Genomic DNA, 25,036 nt, shown 5'->3' on the forward strand with positions numbered 1-25,036 from the left:
AGCCTCCTGTTGGGCCGAGGGCCCATTCCACTCGGGCCACGGCGGCTACTACTGCCCTGGGCCGGGGAGTCCCTTTGCAGGACATTTGCCAGGCGGCTACGTGGGCCTCGCTGCACACCTTTGCGAGGCACTACTGCCTGGACAGTCAAGTCCGGAGGGATGGCTTCTTGGCCGTTCGGTCCTCCAGGACTTTCTGGTGTAGGTTTGTATTGGTTCGCAGACCCACCACCGGGGTTGGTATTGCTGGGATATCTATTCTAAGGTAAGGAATCTAATACTAACCTGTTTCTTTCAGATGAACAAGTTACTTACCTTCGGTAACGATATATCTGTAAGAAACAGTAGTTAGTATTAGATTCCTTACCGCCCCACCCGTCCTCCCCGTTCTGCGAACTGATACCTAGGGTTAAGGTCATCCCTTTCAGGGCCCTAGTTTCAAATGGCACCAGTGTTAGTTCTCACATGGCTCTGCGTGTTCTGGCGCGGAAAAGCTGTGTGCAAAGAACTGACGTCAGCGCGCGGAGGCGGCGTCTATATACTCCAGCGACGTCATCACGGCGCACGACGCCGACGACGCGGAGCCGCAGGGGACGCCTGCAGACGACGCCTACCGACGCGCAGGGGTACTGCTACGCAAAAGTTTCCGGATCCAGACTGACGCCTGGGGATATTCTAAGGTAAGGAATCTAATACTAACTACTGTTTCTTACAGATATATCGTTACCGAAGGTAAGTAACTTGTTCTTCGACATCAGCTACATTCTGGTGCGTCGTCGCGGGCCGTTGGGCCTATCGGCGCCGTACGGCCTACGCCTCATGGACAGAACTCCATTCAAGAGATGCCCGGTATGTCGAGCAAAATTCCCTCATAGCGACCATCACGAGGTCTGCAACCTCTGTCTCTTACCAGAACACGACGAGTTGACCTGCACAGCTTGTGCATCCTTCTGATCTAAGAAGACCATTCGGGATCGGAGAGCGCGTCGACACGAGATGAGAAGATCAGCACCAGCACAGGAGGCCATCTTTGAGGAGGAGATCGTCGAAGAAGACTTCTCCGAGGACGAAGATCCACTCGAAGACATCTCCGAGGACGAGGCTCCACTCGTCGCTGAGGAAGACTCGCCTGATCTCCAGATCATATCGGGGGCAGAGAACTCAGACGACTCCATTCCATCTCGGCAACCCGTGAGTACTCTTGCCCCTGCACAACAGACACTACCCAAGCCAAAGGCAACGGTCAGCACTCCGCCCATGGGGCCCAGTGGAGACCGAAATATCCCCTCAAACGCCCCGCCTTCGTGCTCGGCTCCGAGGAAAACAACTACGCCTTCCGGTGCCTCGGCACCGACAAAACCACAGGTGCCAATTCCACCTCCGCCATTGGCACCGAAACACACACATACTTCGACACCGAAGGATTCTTCGACACCGAAGCCAAAACGCCCTTCGGCGCCCAAAGACAAAGATCCATCGGCACCCAAACCAAAAGATGCATCGGTGCCAAAGCCGAAGATCGTACCGGATCCTAAAGCTTCGACTCCAAAACCTTCCGGTTTCAAAAATAAAGACGGAAAGCAAGAGTCCGGCGCCGCAAGGCCAACGAGACCTGTCTCCACTCCAAAATCTCCAACCTCGAAGCCGAAACCACCTTCGGCAACGAAACATTTGCCACGGGACTCAATAACGCCCCCTTCAGCAAAAAAACCAAAACAACCCCTATCGGCACCGATGAAATCGACGCCGAAGAAGGTTGTAGAGGAGAAAGAACTGTTTAGACCAGACCCTAAACAAAGAACAGTCCATATCAATCCAAAAACTGGATATGTGGAAGCTATTCCTTACAAGAAGAGACCAGCAGACACACCACTTCTACCTGTGGTTCCTGCCAAAAAGAAGTTTTGTGCAACTTCTCCAATGCACCCTTCCTCTCCTTCACCTTCTTCCTCTCCTATCCCTCCTTACATTGAACCTACAGTTTCTCCTGTTCAATCTCCTGCATCATCACACCACACTGACGAAGAGTATGATCTGGGTGGGGGGAATGACATACCAGAGCCACAGGCATACCCTTTAGATGAAGATGTCAACCCAGAATATCCCAAAGATGATCATATATATGGCTTCCCACCACACAATGTGCCCGACATTCCTGTTCCTCAGTCCTACCCAACAAAACCTTCCCCTTCAAAAGATAGTATTGGGTTTAATCATCTCTTAAATAGAGCTGCCCTTTACCATGGGGTTTCAATGCACTCTGATGCCATTAATGAGGCTTTTTTACTTGATACATTTGAGCAGTCACAAAAGGTCTACACAAATACTACCCATGATCAAAGGAGTCATTAAACATGCTCCAGAAATATTTAAAGACCCGGTACGATGTAGGGTATTAAATCCAAGAATAGAAAAGAAATATAAACCAGCACCATCTGATCGAGTGTATATTAAGGGACATCTGCCACTAGACTCTTTAATAGTGTCTAATGCACGGAAAAGAGCCAATTCCCAGACTTCTGGTGACCCGCCCCCGCCTGACAAAGAATCAAAAGTGATTGATGCGTCAGGAAAACGGATTGCTGCGCAGGCTACAAATATATGGCGCATAGCAAATACACAAGCCCTGCTCTCACGCTATGACAGGGCTCACTACGATGAATTAGAAAAACTGATGGAGCACCTCCCAGATCAATACAAAGATCAGGCAACAGAGCTCATACAAGAAGGCAAATTAATATCCAATGCCTCAATTAAATGTGCACTAGATGTAGCTGACACAGCATCCAGAGCAGTCAATACTAGTGTTGTACTCGCACGACATGAGTGGTTACGCATTTCAGGGTTTAAAACAGAAGTACAGATTACCATCTTGAACCAGCCCTTCAATCAAAACCAATTGTTCGGGCCGGAATAGACAACACACTAGAAAAGATGAAAAAAGACAGACACAGCTAAGTCTATGGGTGTATTACAATCCACACAGACTGGAAGTTCTTTTTGCCGCTCCTTTTATAGAGGAGGCTCTAAGCAAACCGGCGCAGATACATCATCATCTTTTAAAACGCACACAGACCTCCTCTAACAAAGGTTACTTTAGAGGAGGATACAGAGGCAATAATAACAAGGGAAGAGGCAGAGGTAATAACAACACCGCTCCTCTTCCACTCCCAAACAGTGACTTCCCTCTGCCTCCCCTACAGCATTCCACTCCTGTGGGGGGCAGATTATCACAGTTCCTACCTGTCTGGAATTCCATCACAACATACAGGTGGGTGAGACAAATTATTTAACATGGCTACTGCCTAGAACTCACAGCAACCCCCCCAAACATACCTCCCAGGCAGCATCCAATGTCTACAGACCATATCACTCTGCTTCAACAGGAAGTTCTAGCACTTCTACAAAAAGATGCTATTCAAGTAGTTCCTTTAGAGGAACAGGGAACAGGAGTTTACTCTCTGTACTTCTTAATTCCCAAGAAGGACGGGACACTACAACCAATTCTCGACCTCAGACCCCTAAACCATTACATACAATCAGATCATTTTCACATGATCACTCAGCAACAAGTACTCCCACTTCTACAACAAGGCGATTTTCTTTCAAAACTAGACCTAAAGGACGCCTACTTTCACATTCCTATACATCCTGCTCACAGGAAGTATCTACGGTTTGTTATACAAGGACAGCACTATCAATTCAAAGTCCTTCCATTCGCGGTCACAACAGCACCACGAGTGTTCACAAAGTGCTTAGCAGTAATAGCGGCACATCTCAGAAGACAACAGATACATGTCTTCCCTTACCTCGACGATTGGCTGATAAAAGCAAAATCGTTCAACCAATGTGTACAACACACAAAGCAAACAATTCAGACATTGCACGACTTAGGGTTTACCATAAACTACACCAAGTCGCACCTAGAGCCTTCGCACGTTCATCAGTATCTAGGAGCTACCATAGACACATCTACAGCTCTAGCGTATCCCAGTCCAGCCAGGATCCAGAGCATTCAGACCTTAGTCTCCATTTTTCAACACCAGCAGTCTCTCCAAGCCAGAGTGTTCATGAGACAAATAGGCATGATGTCATCTTGCATCTTCATAGTGCCACATGCAAGACCACAAATGCGCCCATTACAAGAATGTCTAGCACAACAGTGGAATCAGGCTCACGGTCAGCTCACAGACCTGGTGTTGGTAGACAGCCGTACATATTGCTCTCTGCAATGGTGGAACACCAAAAACTTGACAAAGGGATGGCTGTTCCTAGAACCTGTTCCACAGATAGTGCTCACGACAGACACATCCCTCACAGGATGGGGAGCCCATCTCTTACACTATACCACACAAGGCCAATGGAACAACCAACAAAAACTGTTCCATATCAACTATCTAGAGCTGCTAGCAATTTTCCTAGCACTCAAAACGTTTCAACTGCAAATACAAAACAAAGCTGTCTTAATCCGGACGGACAATATGATAGGCATGTATTATATACAAAAACTGGGGGGGGGGGGCGACACTCTCTGCAACTGTCCCAGCTCGCACAGAACATTTGGAGATGGGCCATTCCTCAAAACATACACCTGACGATAGAACACCTTCCAGGGATTCACAATCAGATAGCAGATCTGTTGAGTCGACAGTCGCAACAGATTCACGAATGGGAGATACATCCACAAGTTCTTCAGCCATTCTTCCAAATGTGGGGGCATCCAGAGATAGATCTGTTTGCCACCCACGAGAATACAAAATGCCCAACCTTCGCCGCCAGGTTTCCACACCCACGGTCGGAGGGGAATGCAATATGGATGAACTGGTCAGGCAGATTTGCGTACGCTTTTCCGCCTCTCCCACTCATTCCACTAGTAGTGCGCAAACTCAGACAATAGTCTCTCAAACTAATACTAGTAGCTCCCACATGGGCATGCCAGCCGTGGTTCACCACACTGCTAGATCTGTCACTGGTTCCACATCAAAAATTACGGCTCACGCCCTCCATGTTAACACAGAACCATGGAGAAATAAGACACCCAGAACCAAGCCAACTGAATTTGGCGATCTGGCCCCTGAAGTCTTAGAGTTTGGTTACTTAAACCTACCACCAGACTGTATGAACATAATTAAAGAAGCTAGAAAACCCACTACCAGAGCGTATTATGCCGCTAAGTGGAAAAGGTTTGCAATATATTGTAACAACAATCACATTAACCCACTGCATGCTTCCATCCAAAATATCATTTGCTACCTTCTACACCTACAAAGGTCCAAATCTGAAAGAGACACGTTAGTATTAGATTCCTTACCTTAGAATATCCCCAGGCGTCAGACTGGATCCGGAAATTTTTGCGTAGCAGTACCCTTGCGCGTCGGTAGGCGTCGTCTGCGGCTCCGCGTCCGTCGTGGGCGCCGTGATGACGTCGTCGGAGTACTTAGACGCCGCCTCCGCGTGCTGACGTCAGTTCTTCTTTTTTCCGCGCCAGCAAGCGCAGATCTGGAAAAAGCAGTAACCCTAGTCATTTTTTTACTGACTCTTTGGTCATTTTTTGATTGCTTTTCGAAGTCTCTCGACTCCGAACGGTGCCGTAGGGATGCCCGGCTTCAAGCACTGTGACGATTGCGACCGTCTGATGTCGGTCACGGATCCTCACCGCGTGTGTTTGTCTTGTTTGGGCGTCGACCACGACGACAAGGCCTGCCCCGACTGCCGAGCCCTCTCCTCGAAAGCCAGGCGGGAGCGGTCCCGTAGGCGACTCGAACTCGGGCAGTCGGTCCAGCGCCGTGAGAGGTCCCGATCCCATGGGAGGTCGAGGGACAGGTCACGGGCTCGGAGCCACCACAGCTCCGAGAGTAGGCCGCACTCCTCCGGGTCGAAGTCGTCGTCAGGTAAGAGGCACAAGAAGTCCAAGAGGCGTCATCGCTCTGCGGACTCCCCCCCCCCCCCCCCCCCCCGACGCTCGCGCGATGCGGCCGGGGGTTCGGGTGACACCGCCCACGCGGCTCCGTCGGAGTCGCGGGTGCCGCGTTCAGCCCTACACCCTCCGGTCCCAGTGCTCAACGCGACGCCGGAGGAGATCGAGCGCTTCCTCGTGGCCATGAGGAAACTCTCTCCTCCGACGGGCTCCGCGACGCCTCCGGGCCCAGCGGGACCCGTCTGGGGGCCATAGCGGGTCGGCGGCTCCGGCCCTGACGCCGTCAGGTGCTTCGGCCGCCGACGCCTTCGGGCCCGGCGCCGCAGGCCTCCATTATCCCGGCGCCGAGGGGTCCAGTTGTTTCCGACGCCGACGGCGCCTTCGGGCCCGGCGCCTCAGGACGCCGCTGGTCCTCCTTCGGAATCTGGTTCATCGCCGGTGGATCTGACAACCTCCCCGGCGTCGGACCCTCAGGTGTCGCCTCCGGCGCCGTCCTCGGGCGGCGCCGGCCCCGGTCCTACCTCCGTTCCTGTTCAGCCGCCTGGACGGCCCCGCTGTGCGCCGCTCCAGACGTCGTTTGGTGAATTTCACTTTTATGTACAGGCCCCATTGGTTGAGAACCCTGAATTTCAGGAGATGGGTGATGAAGAGGACTGGGAGGGGTCTGAAGACCCTCTGACCAGAGAGTGTCAGTCTCATGAGGACTGGACAGGAGACCTGGGGGAGGCCAGTGGCCTGGACACCTCTCCAGACACTGGTTTTGTCTCTCCTCCTACCGTGGCTTCGGAGGAGGGGGCAACATATAGTGTGGTGCTGATGAGGGCTGCCAAGGCCTTGGGCCTTGAGCTCCCCGTCACGGCCGTGAGGACTAACCTCCTCACTGAGGTCCTTAAACCGCAGTCAAGCTCGGCCGAGCCTCTGCTGCCCTTTAATGAGGCCTTGACCGACGTTCTTCTGGGCACTTGGTCCAAGCCCGCTACGGGTTCGCCCGTAGATAGGAATGTGGCCAGACGCCACCGCCCAGCCCCGGGCGACCCATGTTTCCTGTCCTCCCACCCTACCCCCGAGAGCCTGGTCATCCAGGCCTCCAATTCCCAGACCGCATTCCCGTCGGCCCCACCGGACAGGGAGTCCAAGAGGTATGACCAGTATGGGAAGAAGATCTTCTCATCCCTTAGTCTAGGCCTGCGGTCTTCCAACACCGCCTGCCTTTTGGGACGTTACACCCACTCTGTGTGCGATAAGGTCGCGGAAGTGCTGCCAGAGTGTCCGTTGGAGGTACGGGCCAAACTCGGCCAAGCCCTTGTGGAGGGCCGGGATGCAGCCAAGTATTCCATTAGGTGTGGTCTGGATACCACCGACTCGCTAGGTAGGGCGATGGCAACGACGGTGGCGGTCAGACGCCACGCCTGGCTGAGGTCCGGCAACTTCTCGGCAGATGTCCAGAGCACACTCATGGACATGCCGTTCGATGGCCGTCGCCTCTTTGGCGACAAGGCAGACCATGCGCTTGAGCGCTTTAAGGACTCCAGGGCTACGGCCAAGTCCTTGGGCCTCTCGGGCCAGCGCCAGCAATCGGCTGCCTTTCACTCCTTTCGTGGCCACGGAAGGGGTGCGCCCACACGCGCCGCCAGCCACGCTCCGCAGGGCAATACCCAACGCGGTGGCGGCCGTGGGAACCGCCGTCCGGGCGGTCAGGGGCAGCGGCGAGGTCAGTCCACACCTTCCCGCGCAGCATCTGCCTCAAAACCCTCCTAGTCCGTGCTTTCAGGCCCATGTGACGCCAGTGGGGGGCAGTGTTCGCAATCACCACATCCACTGGCGCACCGTCACGTCGGACAGGTGGGTGCTGCAAATCGTCCGAAGGGGCTACTCCCTCCCCTTCGAGGCGACTCCTCCAGCCATGCCACCGCAGAACCACCGTGTATCGGGGGATCATTTGCGACTTCTGCAGGAGGAAGTTACGGCCCTCTTGGCCAAGGGGGCCATCGAGCGCGTTCCTGGGCCAGAAGTAGGGTGTGGTTGCTACTCCCACTACTTTCTGGTACCCAAGAAGGGCAAAGGGGGCCTACGCCCTATCTTTGACCTAAGGAACGTCAACGGCTTCCTCCGGAAGGAGAAGTTCAAGATGCTGACACTGGCTCAGGTCCTGGCTGCCCTGGACCCAGGAGACTGGATGGTAGCGTTGGACTTGCAGGACGCTTACTTTCAGATCCCCGTCCTGCCTGCCCACCGGCGCTACCTGCGGTTCATGGTTGGCCACGAGCACTTTCAATTTACCGTGCTCCCCTTCGGCCTTACCAGCGCCCCACGGGTTTTCACAAAGGTGATGGCGGTGGTCGCAGCTCATCTGCGCAGGTTAGGGGTTTCAGTCTTCCCCTACCTTGACGACTGGTTGTTGAAGGCGGGCTCGCCCCAGACAGTCGTCAGCCACCTCCAGACGACGGCAGACCTCCTGCACCAGCTGGGGTTCTCCATCAATGTGCCGAAGTCACACCTGTGCCCCTCTCAGAAGCTCCTCTTCATCGGAGCGGTTCTGGACTCGGCACGGTTTCGGGTTTATCCGCCCGAACAGCGGGTCCGGGATATTCAGGCTCTGATTCCCATCTTTCAGCTGTTATCCCGGGTTTCGGTCAGGTTGACGCTGCGGCTTCTGGGAATGATGGCCTCCTGCATCCTACTGGTGCATCACGCCAGGTGGCGGATGCGGGCTCTGCAGTGGGACCTGAAGTTTCAGTGGGCCCAGCATCAGGGCAACCTATCTGACCATGTCCTGATCTCGGAGGGCACTGCGAGACAGCTGCAGTGGTGGCTTACGGACCGCGATTGGGTCAACGGCAGATCCCTCTCCCTTCCCCAACCGGAGCACGTAGTTGTGACGGACGCGTCCCTCCAGGGCTGGGGAGGCCACATGGGAGAGGCGGAGATCAGAGGCCTCTGGTCTCCGGCGGAGACCCGGCTCCACGTCAACCTGTTGGAGCTCAGGGCGATTTGTCTGGCACTGAAGGCATTCCTCCCCTCTGTCCGGGGGAGTGTAGTGCAGGTGTTCACGGACAACACCACCGCCATGTGGTACTGCAACAAACAAGGCGGGGTGGGGTCGTGGATCCTTTGTCAAGAGGCTCTTCGCCTTTGGCCATGGCTGGAACGTCACGGCGTGACCCTGGTGGCTCAACACCTGGCAGGTTCTCTGAACGCCAGGGCGGACAAGCTCAGCCGTCGGTGCATGATGGATCACGAATGGCATCTGAACTCGGACGTGGTGCAAGGCCTCTTTCAGCGGTGGGGAGAGCCTTGGTTAGATCTATTCGCCACCGAAGAGAATGCGCAATGTCATCAGTTCTGCGTGTTGGAATTTCCAAGGCGGCACTCGCTCGGAGACGCTTTTCGTCGCGAGTGGAGTTGCGGTCTGTGGTATGCCTTTCCGCCTATACCACTTCTGCCCAGAGTGCTGAAGAAGATCAAGCGCGACCGGGCCCAAGTCATCCTTGTAGCTCCAGACTGGGCGAGAAGGTACTGGTATCCAGAGCTACTCAGTCTGTCAGTCGATCCCCCGGTTCGTCTGCCTCTTCAGGAGCACCTTCTGTCGCACCAGCAGGGGACGGTCCTCCACCCGAACCTGTCCAGTCTCCACCTCCATGCTTGGAGATTGAGCGGCGACAGTTGAGGCCATTTGACTTGCCTCCTGAAGTTTGTAACATCATTCTGGCAGCCAGGCGTCCCTCCACAAAGTCGGTATACGCCTGCAGGTGGAACAGATTTGTGGCATGGTGCACAGCAAAGGCTGTGGATCCCCTCAATGCCCCTCTTTCTGAGGTCCTTCTCTTTCTTCTTTCTCTTGCCCGGCAGGGCTCTGCTCTGGGTACTATCAAGGGCTACCTTTCTGCCCTTTCAGCCTTTCTCAAGCTGCCTGATCAACCTTCTTTGTTCAAGTCCCCTATTGTTAACAGATTTCTTAAGGGCATCACACACACGTTTCCTCCTGTTCCGTTTGTGATGCCTCAGTGGGACTTGAACCTAGTTCTTACATTTCTGATGTGCGCTCCCTTTGAGCCACTTCACAACTGTCCTCTTCGCCTTCTGACTTTGAAGACTGCTTTTCTGGTTGCCATCACCTCTGCCAGGAGAGTGAGTGAGCTCCAAGCCCTTTCTTGTACTCCACCTTTCCTTTCTGTCCATCCGGACAAAGTGGTGCTGCGTACCAAACCTTCTTTCCTGCCCAAGGTTGTCACGGCCTTCCACATCGGGCAGTCTATCACCTTGCCAACCTTCTTCCCGCCACCGCACCCCTCTAAAGAGGAAGAGCGGCTCCACCGTCTGGACCCAAAACGTGCGCTCTCATTCTACTTGGATCGCACACGCCAGTTCCGGGTGGATGACCAACTCTTTGTTGATTACGTGGGCGCGAAGAAGGGGAAAGCGGTGCACAAGGGGACCATCTCCCGGTGGATCATCTTGTGTATTCAGGCATGCTACTCCTTGGCTAGGAAGGAGCCCCCTGTTGGATTACGGGCTCATTCCACCCGAGCCACGGCGACTACAACTGCCCTGGGCCGGGGTGTGCCCTTACAGGATATCTGTCAGGCAGCTACGTGGGCATCGCTGCACACGTTTGCAAGACACTACTGCCTGGACAGTCAAGTCCGGAGGGATGGCTTCTTTGGCCGTTCCGTCCTCCAGGACTTTCTGGTGTGATTATTGGTTCGCAGACCCACCACCGGGGTTGGTATTGCTGGGGTATCTATTCTAAGGTAAGGAATCTAATACTAACGTATCTCTTTCAGATGCACAAGTTACTACTTGTGTAACGATATATCTGTAAGAGACATTAGTTAGTATTAGATTCCTTACCGACCCACCCATCCTCCCCGTTCTGCGAACCAATATCTAGGGTTAGGGTTGTCCCCTTCAGGGCCCTAGTTTCAATGGCACCAGTGTTGGTTTTTAACATGGCTCTGCGTTTCTGGCGCGGAAAAGCTGTGTCTAAGAACTGACGTCAGCACGCGGAGGCGGCGTCTAAGTACTCCGACGACGTCATCACGACGACGGACGCGGAGCCGCAGACGACGCCTACCGACGCGCAAGGGTACTGCTACGCAAAAATTTCCAGATCCAGTCTGACGCCTGGGGATATTCTAAGGTAAGGAATCTAATACTAACTAATGTCTCTTACAGATATATCGTTACACAAGTAGTAACTTGTGCTTTAGCTTACTCTTCCATACGCCTGCATCTGCAGCAATTGCAGCCTATTTACAGAATAGACAACATCTATCTCTCTTCAGAGTACCTGCAATAAAAGCATTTATAGAAGGATTAAAAAGAATAATCCCACCTAGGTTACCACCTTCTCCAGTGTGGAACCTGAATGTGGTCCTTACAAGACTTATGGGACCCCCTTTCGAACCTTTACACAAAGGTGAATTGCAATTCCTAACGTGGAAAACTGCTTTCCTTGTTGCCATCACCTCATTCAGAAGAGTTAGTGAAATACAAGCATTCACAATACAAGAACCATTTTTTCAAATACATCCTAACAAAGTGGTTCTCAGGCCTAATCCAAAATGCCTGCCAAAGGTTATCACTCCTTTTCACCTTAACCAATCAGTAGAGCTACCTGTGTTTTTCCAAAACCCAGACTCTGTTGCAGAAAGGGCTTTACACACCTTAGACGTTAGGAGAGCCCTGTTATACTACACAGATGGGACTAAATCCTTCAGAAAGACAAAACAATTATTTGTATTTTTCTCTCCCCCACACAAGGGCAACCCCATCTCTAAGGGGGGAATTGCCAGGTGGATTGTAAAGTGTATACAAATATGCTATCAAAAAGCTAAACGTACGCTAACAGTTCCTCCTAGAGCACACTCCACTCGCAAACTAGGAGCCACTATGGCTTTCTTAGGAAATATACCACTAGAGGACATATGCAAGGCAGCAACATGGTCTACAATACACCTCTTCACTAAACACTATTTTGTTGATGTGCAGGCCATGCAGCAAGCTGCAGTAGGCCAAGCTGTCCTTAGAACACTATTTCAGAATACTGCAAAAGATTCAAGCGACCGCCACTAGGGGAGACACTGCTGCACAATCGTTGCAAAAGAGTACGATCTGCAGCTCGTATGCCTCGAACGGAAAATGCTACTTACCAGTATGCATCTGTTCTTGGCATGTAGAGCTGCAGAATCGTACACGCCCTCCCACCTCCCCGGGACTTGTATCCGTTCCAGTACTCATCTTACTTAGATGCACACGCATGGACATCCTTTTTTCTCTTTACTTCTAACTCCATCATTTCCCATCATGGCGAAAAACAATCTGAGGATGGAGTCGATGACCATGCGCAGTATTGTCCAAGGGAGGAGTCACCTATCTCGTGACTACAAAGACTTCTTCCAAGAAGACAACAACCTGCAATCATCCGAGCCCAACACCAGGTGGCGATCTATTGCAAAAGTGTACGATTCTGCAGCTCTACATGCCAAGAACAGATGCATACTGGTAAGTAGCATTTTCCATCTGTAAGAAACAGTAGTTAGTATTAGATTCCTTTCCCCCCCCCCCCCACCCATCCTCCCCGTTCTGCCAACCGATATCTAGGGTTAAGGTCATCCCTTTCAGGGCCCTAGTTTTATGGCACCAGTGTTGGTTTTTATCATGGCTCTGCGTTTCTGGCGCGGGAAAAGCTGTGTATAAGAACTGACCTCAGCGCGCAAGGGCAGCGTCTAAGTACTCCGGCGACGTCATCCCAGCGCGATCAACACGGACGCGGAGCCGCAGACGACGCCTAGCGACGCACAGGGGTACTGCTCCGCAAAAGTTTCCGGATCCAGACTGACGCCTGGGGATATTCTAAGGTAAGGAATCTAATACTAACTACTGTTTCTTATGGATATATCGTTAACGAAGGTAAGTAACTTGTGTATCACTCAGGGGCACCACCACATCACTCGGGGCACCACCACATCACTCGGGGACACCACCACATCACTCGGGGACACCACCACATCACTCGGGGACACCACCACATCACTCGGGGACACCACCACATCACTCGGGGACACCACCACATCACTCGGGGACACCACCACATCACTCGGGGACACCACCACATCACTCGGGGACACCACCACATCACTCGGGGACACCACCACATCACTCGGGGACACCACCACATCACTCGGGGCACCACCACATCACTCGGGGACACCACCACATCACTCGGGGACACCACCACATCACTCGGGGACACCACCACATCACTCGGGGACACCACCACATCACTCGGGGACACCACCACATCACTCGGGGACACCACCACATCACTCGGGGACACCACCACATCACTCGGGGACACCACCACATCACTCGGGGACACCACCACATCACTCGGGGACACCACCACATCACTCGGGGGCACCACCACATCACTCGGGGGCACCACCACATCACTCGGGGACACCACCACATCACTCGGGGACACCACCACATCACTCGGGGACACCACCACATCACTCGGGGACACCACCACATCACTCGGGGACACCACCACATCACTCCGGGACACCACCACATCACTCGGTGTTGGACCCGGCCTCGTGGCGTGGTTCATCTCTGTCCCTCCACTCCCTGTGAGCGTAGGCCTGTACCCCGAGTCCCCTGCGCAGCCACCCCGTTAGTGTAGCCTGCAAACCGAGCCTGGTCGTCCTACGCAGTGACGCCTAGATCCCCCGAGAACCCTGACCAGGCCTGCCCTTCCCGCTCCTCGCCCGGCTCCGAGCGCCTAACCATGCCTGCCCCACAAGGCCTGGACGCCATCTTCCCTTCCCGACATCCCTGTCTCCCTGGGCCTAGCGTGACCCCGGCCCCAGCGAAACCCAGACTCCAAAGGCGCGCCAGTCCCGGCTGGGGGGTAAAGGGCTCCCGAATGAGATAAGCCAGGGAGTTTCGATGGCACCTCCGGCTTCCCCTGAGGGACTGGTTTCTGTCACACCTTGGGCCCTCCCCTGTGGGCCAGGTTCAATCACCCCTCTGGCCTCCCCGAGGGCTTGCTCCAGACCCGCTGGGCGTCTGGGAATTCCCGGACCCATCTTTCAAAGGGATCAAAGAGCCAACCGCCGGACCTCGCCAACGACCAGCCCCCCGGGCAGGAGACCTTTGCCTGCGAGGGTTCGGAGATCAAAGAGCCAAAGGACTATAACTGGGCCCGCCCGACAACTAGCGGGCAGTTGTATCTTGGACCTGAAGCCTGCTGATCTGATTGCGGCTGACCCTGAGAAGACTCGCCTGGAACCTCTGAGCCCTGCTGACGCTGTCGCGGCTCCTTCTTCGCCTTAAGGAACTGAACCGTCGGAGCCCTGCTGACGCTGTCGCGGCTCGATCTCTAAGACCACCGGAGCCCTGCGGACGCTGTCGCGGCTCGACCTCTAAGACCATCGGAGCCCTGCTGACGCTGTCGCGGCTCGATCTCTAAGACCACCGGAGCCCTGCGGACGCTGTCGCGGCTCGATCTCTAAGACCACCGGAGCCCTGCTGACGCTGTCGCGGCTCGACCTCTAAGACCATCGGAGCCCTGCTGACGCTGTCGCGGCTCGAGCTGAACTCTAAGACCGTCCGAGCCCTGCTGACGCTGTCGCGGCTCTCACGAACCTCTCCCGATCGAGCCCTGCTGACCTCGTCGCGGCTCGAGGAGTACTCTGGTCCGGCCGGACCATCGAGACCACCATCACGACGGAGCCGACTCGACGAAGGTGAGGCAGCCAGTACGACCACCATCCCGTACCCCCCGGCTCGAGGATTGAGAGCTGTGCGTGGGGTACGCCTCGTACTGACCCAGAGACTAAAAGACTGTCCCGCTTCCCCCTTCCCGAATCCTCAGAGACTTTGTGGTCCTGTGGCCACTGTGTATATAAGAGTGCTTCCTCCGTTATTGGCTTATATAAAGAACTTGTTCCTAAAATCCCACGGTGTAGTGTCTGTTCGTAGTGTGGTGTGAGTTCAGTGTGTACGATCCCAGACCCAAAGTCCTCCCCAGTGAGGACCTCACAATCAAAACTCTGCAAAGTCTGTGGGAGAGGTGGATCTTGGGGTGTCTGGGTGAGCACAGCCTGGCCCTCGGAGATTGCCCCTTCTAACACTCGGGAACACCACCACATCACTCGGGAACACCACCACATCACTCTAATACACCACCACATCACTCTAATACACCACCACATCACTCTAATACACCACCACATCACTCTAATACACCACCACATCACTCTAATACACCACCACATCACTCTAATACACCACCACATCACTCTAATACACCACCACATCACTCGGGAACACCACCACATCACTCGGGAAGACCACCAAATCACTCGGGGACACCACCACATCACTCGAGAACACCACCACATCACTCGGGGACACCACCACATCACTCGGGGACACCACCACATCACTCGGGGACACCACCACATCACTCTGGGACACCTCCACATCACTCTGGGACACCTCCACATCACTCTGGGACACCACCACATTACTCGGGGACACCACCACTTCACTCAGCCCAACCACATCATCACTCATCACCACAACAGCTAAGGAATATAATAGTCCTTGCTTGCTACCAACAAGCATTGCCTTAGCCAATAGGACTCGCATTAGGAAAGTGTAAGCTATTGGCTTTGTGAATAACGATGCTATTAATTTATATATTTTCAAAGCCAACACATATTAAAACGATGTGCCATTTACAATACCAATAGCTCACACTTTCCTAATGCGAGACCTATGGCATTGCAAATGCTTGTTTACTTTTGTCGACATATTTTTTGAGTAGTGGTGCACAGGGATGTCACATTGGCGAACTGGCTTCAAACCTTGTGGCTCTTGTCACAAGGTGATGTCTGTTACGGATCTGCACCTTCTGCGTCTGTAGTGCTTGTACCGTGACCACGACCCGAAGTCGTGCTCCGACTGTCGAGCCATGAATCTGAAGTCTTGGCTCGAGTGGTCTCAAAAGCTTCTGGAGGCCTGGCAGTTAGCTTCGTGCCGCTCGCGGTCCCGGTTGAGAGTGAGGTTGCGGGACCGGTTGCGGAATCACCACAATCACTCCTCGTCGAAGTCTTTGGGTTAGTTGAAGCAAAAAAAGAAGGCGAAGAAGCATCGTCGCTCTTCACATTCTCCCTGTCCGTCGGCAGGTGCAACGTGGGATGCGGAAGGAAGTTGTCCGGCTCCCCCCGCGGAGCCTGTTGGGTCGGCTCCGAGCTTCTCTCCCTTCCCGGGAGACAGAGTGACCCCTGCCCAACTTCGTATTTTTTACGAAGCCCTCCACTCCATCTATGTGCAGCCCGACTTCACCTTCAGGCCCCTCGGACTCGGCTGGGGGTTCTAGGCCTTCCATGCTGGTGGCTTTGGCCCTGACGCACCGCAGGGCCCCCAGGTAGCCAGGACTGGATCTGGATCCGCACCGGTCGCCCTTACGACACATCATTTGGCGCCAAATCCATTGGCTACACCTCTGCCCCCTCCAACGCCGGTTGTCTCTCCAACCGACATCTAACTCAGCATCCCCCTCGACATGGAGACTGAGCCGGACCGGCGTCAACAGATGCCGGTACAGGTGCAGACCAGTACTTTTGTACCTCTGTTATACCCTGGTGTTCCCTATCGCCCTGAGTGGCAACCAGAGAAGGGTGAGGAGGACTGGGAGGGGTCTGTGGACCCTCTGGCAGAGGAGTTGGGTTAGGCCAGTGATCTGGACACTTCTCCATATCTTGGCATGCTTTCTCCCCCCTACTGTGGCTACGGAGGAGGGAGCCTCTTTCGCTGTGGTGTTGCGTAGGTGCGACTGAGACCTTGAACCTTGAGCATCCTATGGTGGCGGTCAGGACTAACCTCCTGACCGAGGTTCTTCAAACAGCAGCGGCCTCTTCTCAGCCCCTGCTGCCGTTCAATGAGGCCCTCACGGACATCCTTCTGGGCACTTGATCCAAACCCAGCACAGGGGATCCTGTGGATAGATGATTTCTTCCACCACCTTAGGACTGCAGTCGCTGAACACTGCATGTCTCTTGCGCCGTTACAATCACTCTGTGTGGGACACGGCCGCCCATATGGTGCCACTGTGCCCGGAGGAGGCCCTGGCCATGCTCTCCTGTGCAGTTTCTGAAGGTAGCAATGCAGCGACGTTCGCCATATGATGTTTGCTGGACACCACTGAGTCGCTAAGCAGGACGATTTCAACTCCTGGCTGAGGTCCACTGGCTTTTCGAGGGATGTCCATTCAATTCTTTTGGACATACCTTTTGATGTCCGTTGGTTGTTTGGCGACAAAGGGAACAACGCGCTTGAATGCTTTAAGAATTCTATGACTATGGCCAGATCTTTGGGCCTCGCTACCACCTCTCACCCTGCGCAGTCCGGTTTTCGCCCCTTTCATGGCTACGCAAGGGGTGCCCCACTACGTTCCGCCCAGAGCCACAGGCCTGTGCAAGCTGCTGAGCCTCTGCGTGGCCGGGGACGTGGGAGCCAGCGTCGTGGGTCTGGGGGCCAGCGGGCAGGCAAATTCAACCAGCACCCCCTCTGCAGCAGCCTCCAAACCTTCCTAGTTCTACTTTTCAGGGCCACCAGTTGGTGACAGCATTTGCCATGACCTCCCCCACTGGCACATCACGTCGGACAGGTGAGTTTTGCAGATAGTCCGAACGGGCTACTCCCTCCCCTTTGGGAGTACCCCTCCCCCCATGCCTCCTGCTTTTCTTCGCATGTTGGAGGATCACTTGGCCCTTCTGCGTCAGGAAGTTGCGGCTCTCTTGGCTAAGTGAGCCATCGAGCAAGTCCCTGTGCCAAAAGTAGGTCTTTGTTGTTATTCCCACTACTTCCTGGTACCCAAGAAGGACAAAGACCTGCGTCCTAGCTTGGATCTCAGGGACGTCAACCGCTTCCTCCATAAGGAGAAGTTCAAAATGTTGACATTGGCTCAGGTTCTGTCTGCCCTCAACCCTGGCAACTGGATGATAGCGTTGGACTTGAAGGACACCTATATTCTCATCCACGTCCTGCCTGCTCACCAGCGTTACCTACGGTTCATGGTAGGCCACAAGCATTTTCAGTTCACCGTGCTCCCCTTTGGCCTTACCAGCGCCCCTCGGGTGTTTACGAAAGTGATGGCGGTTGTTGCAGCTCATCTGTGCAGATCAGGGGTTCCAGTCTTCCCCAAAATCGTCTCCAGACTACGGCGGACCTCCTGCATTCGCTGGGGTTCACTATCAATGTGCCGAAGTCACACCTGATTCCCTCCCAGAAGCTCCTTTTCATCGGGGTGGTTCTGGACACAGCACAGTGTCGGGCTTATCCTCCCGAACAGCGAGTCTGGGATTTTCGGGCTCTGATTCCTATCTTTCAGCCTCTATGCCGGGTTTCGGTCAGAATGACCCTGAGGCTGCTGGGTCTCATGGCCTCCTGCATCCTGTTGGTGGATCATGCCAAATGGCAAATGCAGGCTCTGCAGTGGGACCTGAAGTTCCAGTGGGCACAGCATCATGGGGATCGTTCTGATTGTGACCAGATCTCGGAGGGCGCTGCACACCAATTGCAGTGATGGCTAAGGAACCAGGAATGTGGTCAATAGCAGATCCCTCTCCATTCCCCAACCAGAGTTCACAGTAGTGACAGATGCATCACTTCTGGGGTGGGGCAGCCACATGGGGTAGGTGGAAGTCAGAGGCCTTTGGTCTCTGGCGGAGTCCAGGTTCCACATCAACCTTTTGGAGCTCTGGGTGATTCGTCTTGCACTGAAGGCATTTCTTCCCTCTGTCAAAGGAAGAGTAGTGCAGGTGTTCACCTACAATACCACCGCCATGTGGTTCTGCAACAAACAGGGTGGGTGGGGTCATGGACCCTATGTCAAGAGGCTCTTTGCCTTTGGACATGGCTGGAACATCAGGGCATATCCCTGGTGGTTCAACACCTGGCAGGTTCCCTGAACGCTAGGGCGAACAAACTCAGCCGCCGGTGCATGATGGATCACGAGTGGGGTCCTCACTCAAAGGTGGCGCAAGGTCTCTTTCAGCAGTGGTGAGAGCCTTGGTTAGATCTATTCGCCACCAAAGTTACTAGGCCTTCTTTTCTTCCCAGAGTGCTTACCTCTTTCCTCATAGGATAAACCATCACTTTACCCACCTTCTTCCCGCCCCCTTCTAAAGAAGAGTAGAGGCTCCACCATCTGGATCCAAAATGCGCGCTTTCATTCTATCTGGATCGTGCAAAACAATTCCGGGTGGATGACCAGCTCTTTGTTGGCTATGTGGGCACCAAGAAAGGTCGGGCTGTGCAAACATGAACCATCTCTCGATGGGTCGTTCTTTGCATCAAAATCTGCTATTCCTTAGCGAAAAAAGAACCTCCTGTGGGGTTGCGTGCCCAATCCACCAGGGCTACGGCATCTACTACTGCTTTGGGATGTGAAGTCCCCTTTATGACATCTGCCAGGCAGCTACGTGGGCTTCATTGGACACGTTTACCAAACACTGCTGCCTGGACAGAGAGACGGTTTCTTTGGCCATTCAGCTCTCTAAGACTTTCTGGTGTGAACTTGGTTCGCAGACCCACATCCGGGGTTGGTATTGCTGCTGTATTTATTTTAAGGTCAGGAAATTATAATTAATAGTCTCTTTCAGATGAACAAGTTACTTACCTTCGGTAACGATATATCTGTAAGAGACACATATTAGTTATATTTATTTATTTATTTATTTTTGCAATTTATACAGCGCGAACAAATGCCCGTAGGCGTCTCGGCGCTAGATACTGTGCATGAGGTTCCCAGAGACTGAATCGGTAGCTAATCTTGATCAAACAGCCAGGTCTTTATTTTTCTGCGAAATTGCATCAAGGACGGGCTATCCTTGATGGCTGCAGGTAGAGAATTCCACAATCTGGGAGCTGCCACTAAGAAGCGTCTATCGCCCCAAGTGACTGTTTTAGTTTGTGGTTATAGATTCCTTCACGCCCTACCCATCCTCCCCATTCTGCGAACTGACTTCTAGAGTTAGGGACTCCCTTTCAGGGCCCTAGTCTTGTGAACCAGTGGTTAGTGTCTTGCATGGCTCTGCGCTTCTGGTGTGGAATGTCATGTAAAAAACTGATAGCGACTACTAGCCGCAGATTCCTTAACGTAGAATAGATACCCTAGAATTATCCCCAGGCGTGAGACTGGATACGGAAAACTTTTCTGCCGCAGCACTCCTGCACGCCGTGACTCTGCCCTGATGCCGTCCGTGTTCCTGACGTCAGCGGAGGTACACAAGTCCCACCCCGGCGCGCCTACGTCAGTTTTTTCTCTTTCCACATGCAACGGTGATCCGGATTTTGTTTTCACCCCTTCCCTTCCTTTTCACACTTTGGCGTTACGTGGAATAGTGTGCGAATACCTTCGGGCTTTAAGACGTGTACATCCTGTGCACGTCCCATGTCGGCGACGGACCCTCACCTGATTTGCATGTGGTGCCTGGGTGAGCACCACGACTCGGAGAGCTGCGACGCCTGCCAACACCTTAAGCCTAAGGAGCGCCGGATGAAGTTGCTGTTGGTGCGCAGGTCGGTGTCGTCACAACGTCCGTTCGATACATCGGAGGCAAGGAGCTGCCGGTTTCTTCTGCAGAATCGCCTGTCGCCGCGGCCCTTTGTGTGAGACTCACTGGCTGGTAGGCCCTTCATTTGTTCTCCGAGGCCCTGTCCTCCTTCCGCGGTGGGCGCTGGGACAGGCTCCCGCCTGTCGCCTCCCTACCCGCTGTTTCTGGCACGGTGGGGACTGGGGCCCAAATGACAGCCGGCGCTGCAGGCTTCTTTGGCCCTTTCTCCACCTCCTGTGACGTCTGCGGATCTCTTGCCTTGCGCGGGGACTTCGGCGGAGTCGCCGGCGGCTCCGACCCTGGCGCCGAAAGTTTCGGCTTCAGGTCGTAGGAGAGTGGCGTCATCAGGTGTAGTCCTTCGGGGCTCCCCTCCTCGGCGCCTAGCGTCCCTGCCTCGCCGCAAATCCCTACAGGGCTTCCTGTAATGTCGCAGGTGATCGCCGGGACTCCGGGCTTGTCCCCGAGTCCCCCTTGACCCTTTGAGCAGGCGGCTGCCTCACAAGGGGTTGAGCCGCCTTCCTCCTTGGCTCCGGTGGAGTCGCGGGTGGAGGCCGGGACCTGAGGTGCCTTCCCGAGACCATCTCGGTCCTCGACGTGGGCGGCTGCACTGTCTGAGATCGAGCCGGCGCCTTTTCGGTGCAGCGCCTTCGCCGTTCCGGCGTCTGCCTCACCGCATTCTCCTGGAGAGCTGGTGGTGACAGGAGTCTGGCCTGCGCCACGGAGGCCTCCTCCGTCGCCATTCAACGACGATCGGGCGCCGATGGCGGACTCCACGGAGCAGCGTCTGGTTCGGGATTCGTCTCCTGAGGTCCCTTCTTCTCCAGAGGTCTGCCATCTGTTGGTGTGTTCCTCCCCGGAGACAGGGCGCCGTGTTGTTGCATTTTCACCGGCATATTGACTGCGGCCCTCTCGAATAAACTTCCTATTGCTATCCGGTTGATCAAGGAGGAACAACCTTTTCGGAGAGCCCTCAAAACTTATTTGTTCTGCTGATCGACCTCGGTCTCATTTAAAATCACCAGGCTGTATGCAATCACACAGGAGCGCCGGGACACCCTGTTGGGGTAGCTGTGCGCGATACCAAAATACACTAAATAAATAAATAAATCTTCCAGGGGAAGGCTCTTCGCCGTTTCCACGGCTTAAATCCTCGAACTCTTCTTTCCGTGGCTCGCAGCTGGCTTCTCCACCGGCCTCTCCGACCTCCCCTGGGGCCCCCTCAGGTTCCCCATTTCTCTGTGGATCCTCCTCTAATCCCGGGATGACCCCTCCTCCCTGGACTTTGGGATGGGCGGCTGAGTCTGCAACTGTCACCCACGGAGGAATTACTTTCCCCTCCGCGGCGCCCTACTGAGGCCAGTGTTGCCTTTCTTAGGGCTATTTCCACGGCTATTGGTATTCTGAGGATGGGTTAACCGGTCACTCCATATCCTGCAGACAACCTCTTGGAGATTCTCCACTAGGGCTCTGGTGGACAGGAGTTGTTCCTTCCTTTTTAAGCGTCACTCCATAATTCTCTTATGGGCCATGGGGACGCCCTGCCAGAGGCGATCCGGTGCCTCAGGCACTACTACATCGCCATCGTCCTGCTCCGCACGACTCGGTCTGTCTTTCTTTTCACCCTTCTACTCAAGGCGCTCTATTGCGAAATGCCTTACCATGTTTGCCTGTGGTGTTGTTTCCTCCGACTCGGGAGGCCCGGTGGTTAGATTCATGGGGACGTAATGTCTACGCTTCTTCCAGTGCTGCCTTGCGGGCACTTTAGACTTTGTGTGTGTTGACCAGGGCTTCTTCCAGCCTGTGGGATTCTGTGGAGACCCTTCTTTCTCATGTCTCTCATGAGGGTGCCCGTGCTGATCTGTGGGGCCGTTTGTTGGATGGTAGGGAGTTTATTCTTCGTGCGGCTTTGGATGTTACCGATGTCCTTGGCCGTACTATGGCCACTTATTTGGCTCTCCGTCGCCATGCTTGGCTATGCAATGCTGTATTTCCTTAACATATTAGAGAGCATCTGGTCGACCTCCCTTTTGACGCGGTCCAGCTGTTTAATACTCATGCAGACTCTGCCATTCAATGTCTTCTTGCGGGGCTCCATCCTCCTCAGTAGGTTGTTTTACTGATCATCTGGGTCATAGTGGGAGGTGTTATCCCACTTGCTTCTTCTTTTGGGTTTTGGAGTGGCTGTTACACTTTCTGTGAGGGTACAGTGCCCTCGGGCTCCTTGGTTGGCCCCCTTTCTTCCGTTGGCTACTGGTTCAGCCCCTTTTTTGGTGAGGAAGTGTTTTTGGCTGATTACTAAGCCTTCTGTGGTTTCTGCCGCAGATTTATGGTCGTGTCCTCTGATGCAGGATTGTTTTTCCCCTAAGTGTGGTTCCCATGTTTCCTTGGGACGTTTACTACCCTATGTGGGGTACATGTAGCTATTGTGTAGCCCTGTCTTAAGCTTGGAGGGTGTGGGCTCCCCCTTGCAAGTTCCTTGCCCCTCTTGGTGTTACTGCGTTACGATACATGGCTTGGCCATCTACGGTGTTGTGCTGCGGTGTTTTTGGCCTTCACCTGCCTTTTTGCTCTGATCCTCTGGTGTTTCTGCGGGAATAGTTTTCCTGTGTGTCCGGCTGGTCCGTCCTACTTTTTTCTTATCTTATAGCTGATCGCACTTCTTCGTGGATCGGTTCTGTCCGAAGCGGGTTGTTCCAGATGTTTTGCAGCCTTCCCCCTTCTGAGCTTGACATGGTCTGGGCATTTAATTTCGTGATGCTTGTCAGCGGCTGCCCCACCTGCTCTTCTGTTCTATGGCCAGTAGCCTTGGAGTGGGCCCTGGCGCACCTGCTTCTTGCCCTGTGGTATCATTGTCAGTGTTGCGTTCTTCTTTTTCCATCTTATGGCTGGTGTGCTGTTCTGTCTTGTCTGTTGACTTCGAACTGTGACGGGCTCGGCTGCCCTCTGCACTGGGTACGTTTCCCGATGGAGGACTTTGACGTGTTTCTGCCTCTTCTCCTTGGAGTCTGTGTGTAGCTCTTCTCCCTAGGGACTCCTTTGTGTTGCCTGTGCCCTTGGGGCTTCCGGTGGAGGTTCCTGGTACGTTAACTGTGTTTGGGGTGTTCTGGCCTCCTTCGTATTGCCTTGTTTTCTCCTATTGTTGAAGGCTTGATGGCCTCTTTGTCGTTCTAACACATCCCCTTGGGGCAGGTGTTTGTCCACGAGGCTAAGGTTCTCTTCCGCGTAGAGCCTGTGACTCCTCCCCTGTTACAGAGGACTGGGTTATTTTTCCCTGTCCCCGTGACTGGTTCCCTGTTGGGGGTCTTGTGCTCCTATGAGCTGGTGAGGTCCTCTCGCAGAACCCTCGTCCCCCTTGGGTATGGCTAGGGTATCTATTCTACGTTAACGAATCTGCGGCTAGTAGTCTCTATCAGATGTACCAGTTACTTACCTCCGGTAATGATGTATCTGTAGAGACTATCCTAGCCGCAGATTCCTTCACGACCCGCCCTTCCTCCCCGTTTCTGCGAGGGCCCCTCTCGGTCTTCTGTACTTGCCTGCTTCAGGGCGGCGGTCCTCTGTGGGTGTCCCCTTTTTTGTTACTCCCTAGGGGAATGCTTGCCTTGTTGTTGTTGTTGTGGCTGTTCCATTCTTTCCCTTCTGGTGATTAGTGGGTGAATGCCTGGGTGTTTTTGCGCCCATGCATTTGGTCTCCAATGTAGGGTTGTGCACTGCTTCCTTGTGTTTGCTTGCACTTCTGACTCTTACAGTCCTTGGGGTTGAGGTCTCCTGACTGGGTCTCACCCCTCGGTTCTTTTAAGAGATCCCCCCTCCCTGCTGATGTGGTTGGGAGATGACTTGTCACTGCTCTTCCATTCTTTCTTGAAATCCTTCTTGGTTCCGGGCGATGGGTGCACACTTCTTCATCTGTTGTGCCCTTTTTCACATGCCTTCTGCCTCTAGAGAGGCTGTTATGTTGGTTACAGACTTGCTTACAGTTGCTACGCTCCATTCTTTAATTCAGTGACATGGTGCCTTAGTACCTCGCACTATTCTGGATGATGCTGTTCCTCACTATTGTTTCTTTCCCTTCTGTATAGCTGGGTTTTCGCTAACTGTTCAAGTATTCTGTATTCTCACAGTTTTGTTTGGGATGGCTCCGTGTTGTGGCGCGGAAAGTTCTCCGAAGAAATCTGCCGTAGGTGCGCAGGGGTGGCACTTGTGTATCCTCGCTGACGTCACGAACGCGGACGACGTCAGGGTGGAGTCACTGGGTGCCGTCCCCCCGGCGTGCAGGAGTGCTGTGGCAGAAAAGTTTTCCGGATCCAGTTTCACGCCTGGGGATATTTCTAGGGTATCTATTCTACGTTAAGGAATCTGCGGCTAGAATCGTCTCTACCAGATACATCGTTACTGGAGGTAAGCAACTCGTACGACGTCAGCGCAGACGGGACGGCATCTAAGTAGATACCGCAACGTCATTCCGGCGACCACAACGACGAATGGGGAG

General features: G+C 54.0%; 1 protein-coding gene across 1 annotated transcript in view; it reads left to right on the forward strand.

Moving 5' to 3' along the window:
- MDN1 (midasin AAA ATPase 1) overlaps positions 1–25,036 on the forward strand; it is a 2,221,312-nt gene that overhangs the window by 1,955,203 nt on the left and 241,073 nt on the right. The window lies entirely within an intron of this gene.

This window comes from Lissotriton helveticus, chromosome 6 (genome assembly GCF_964261635.1).
Source record: "Lissotriton helveticus chromosome 6, aLisHel1.1, whole genome shotgun sequence".
NCBI classification, from domain to species: domain Eukaryota; kingdom Metazoa; phylum Chordata; class Amphibia; order Caudata; family Salamandridae; genus Lissotriton; species Lissotriton helveticus.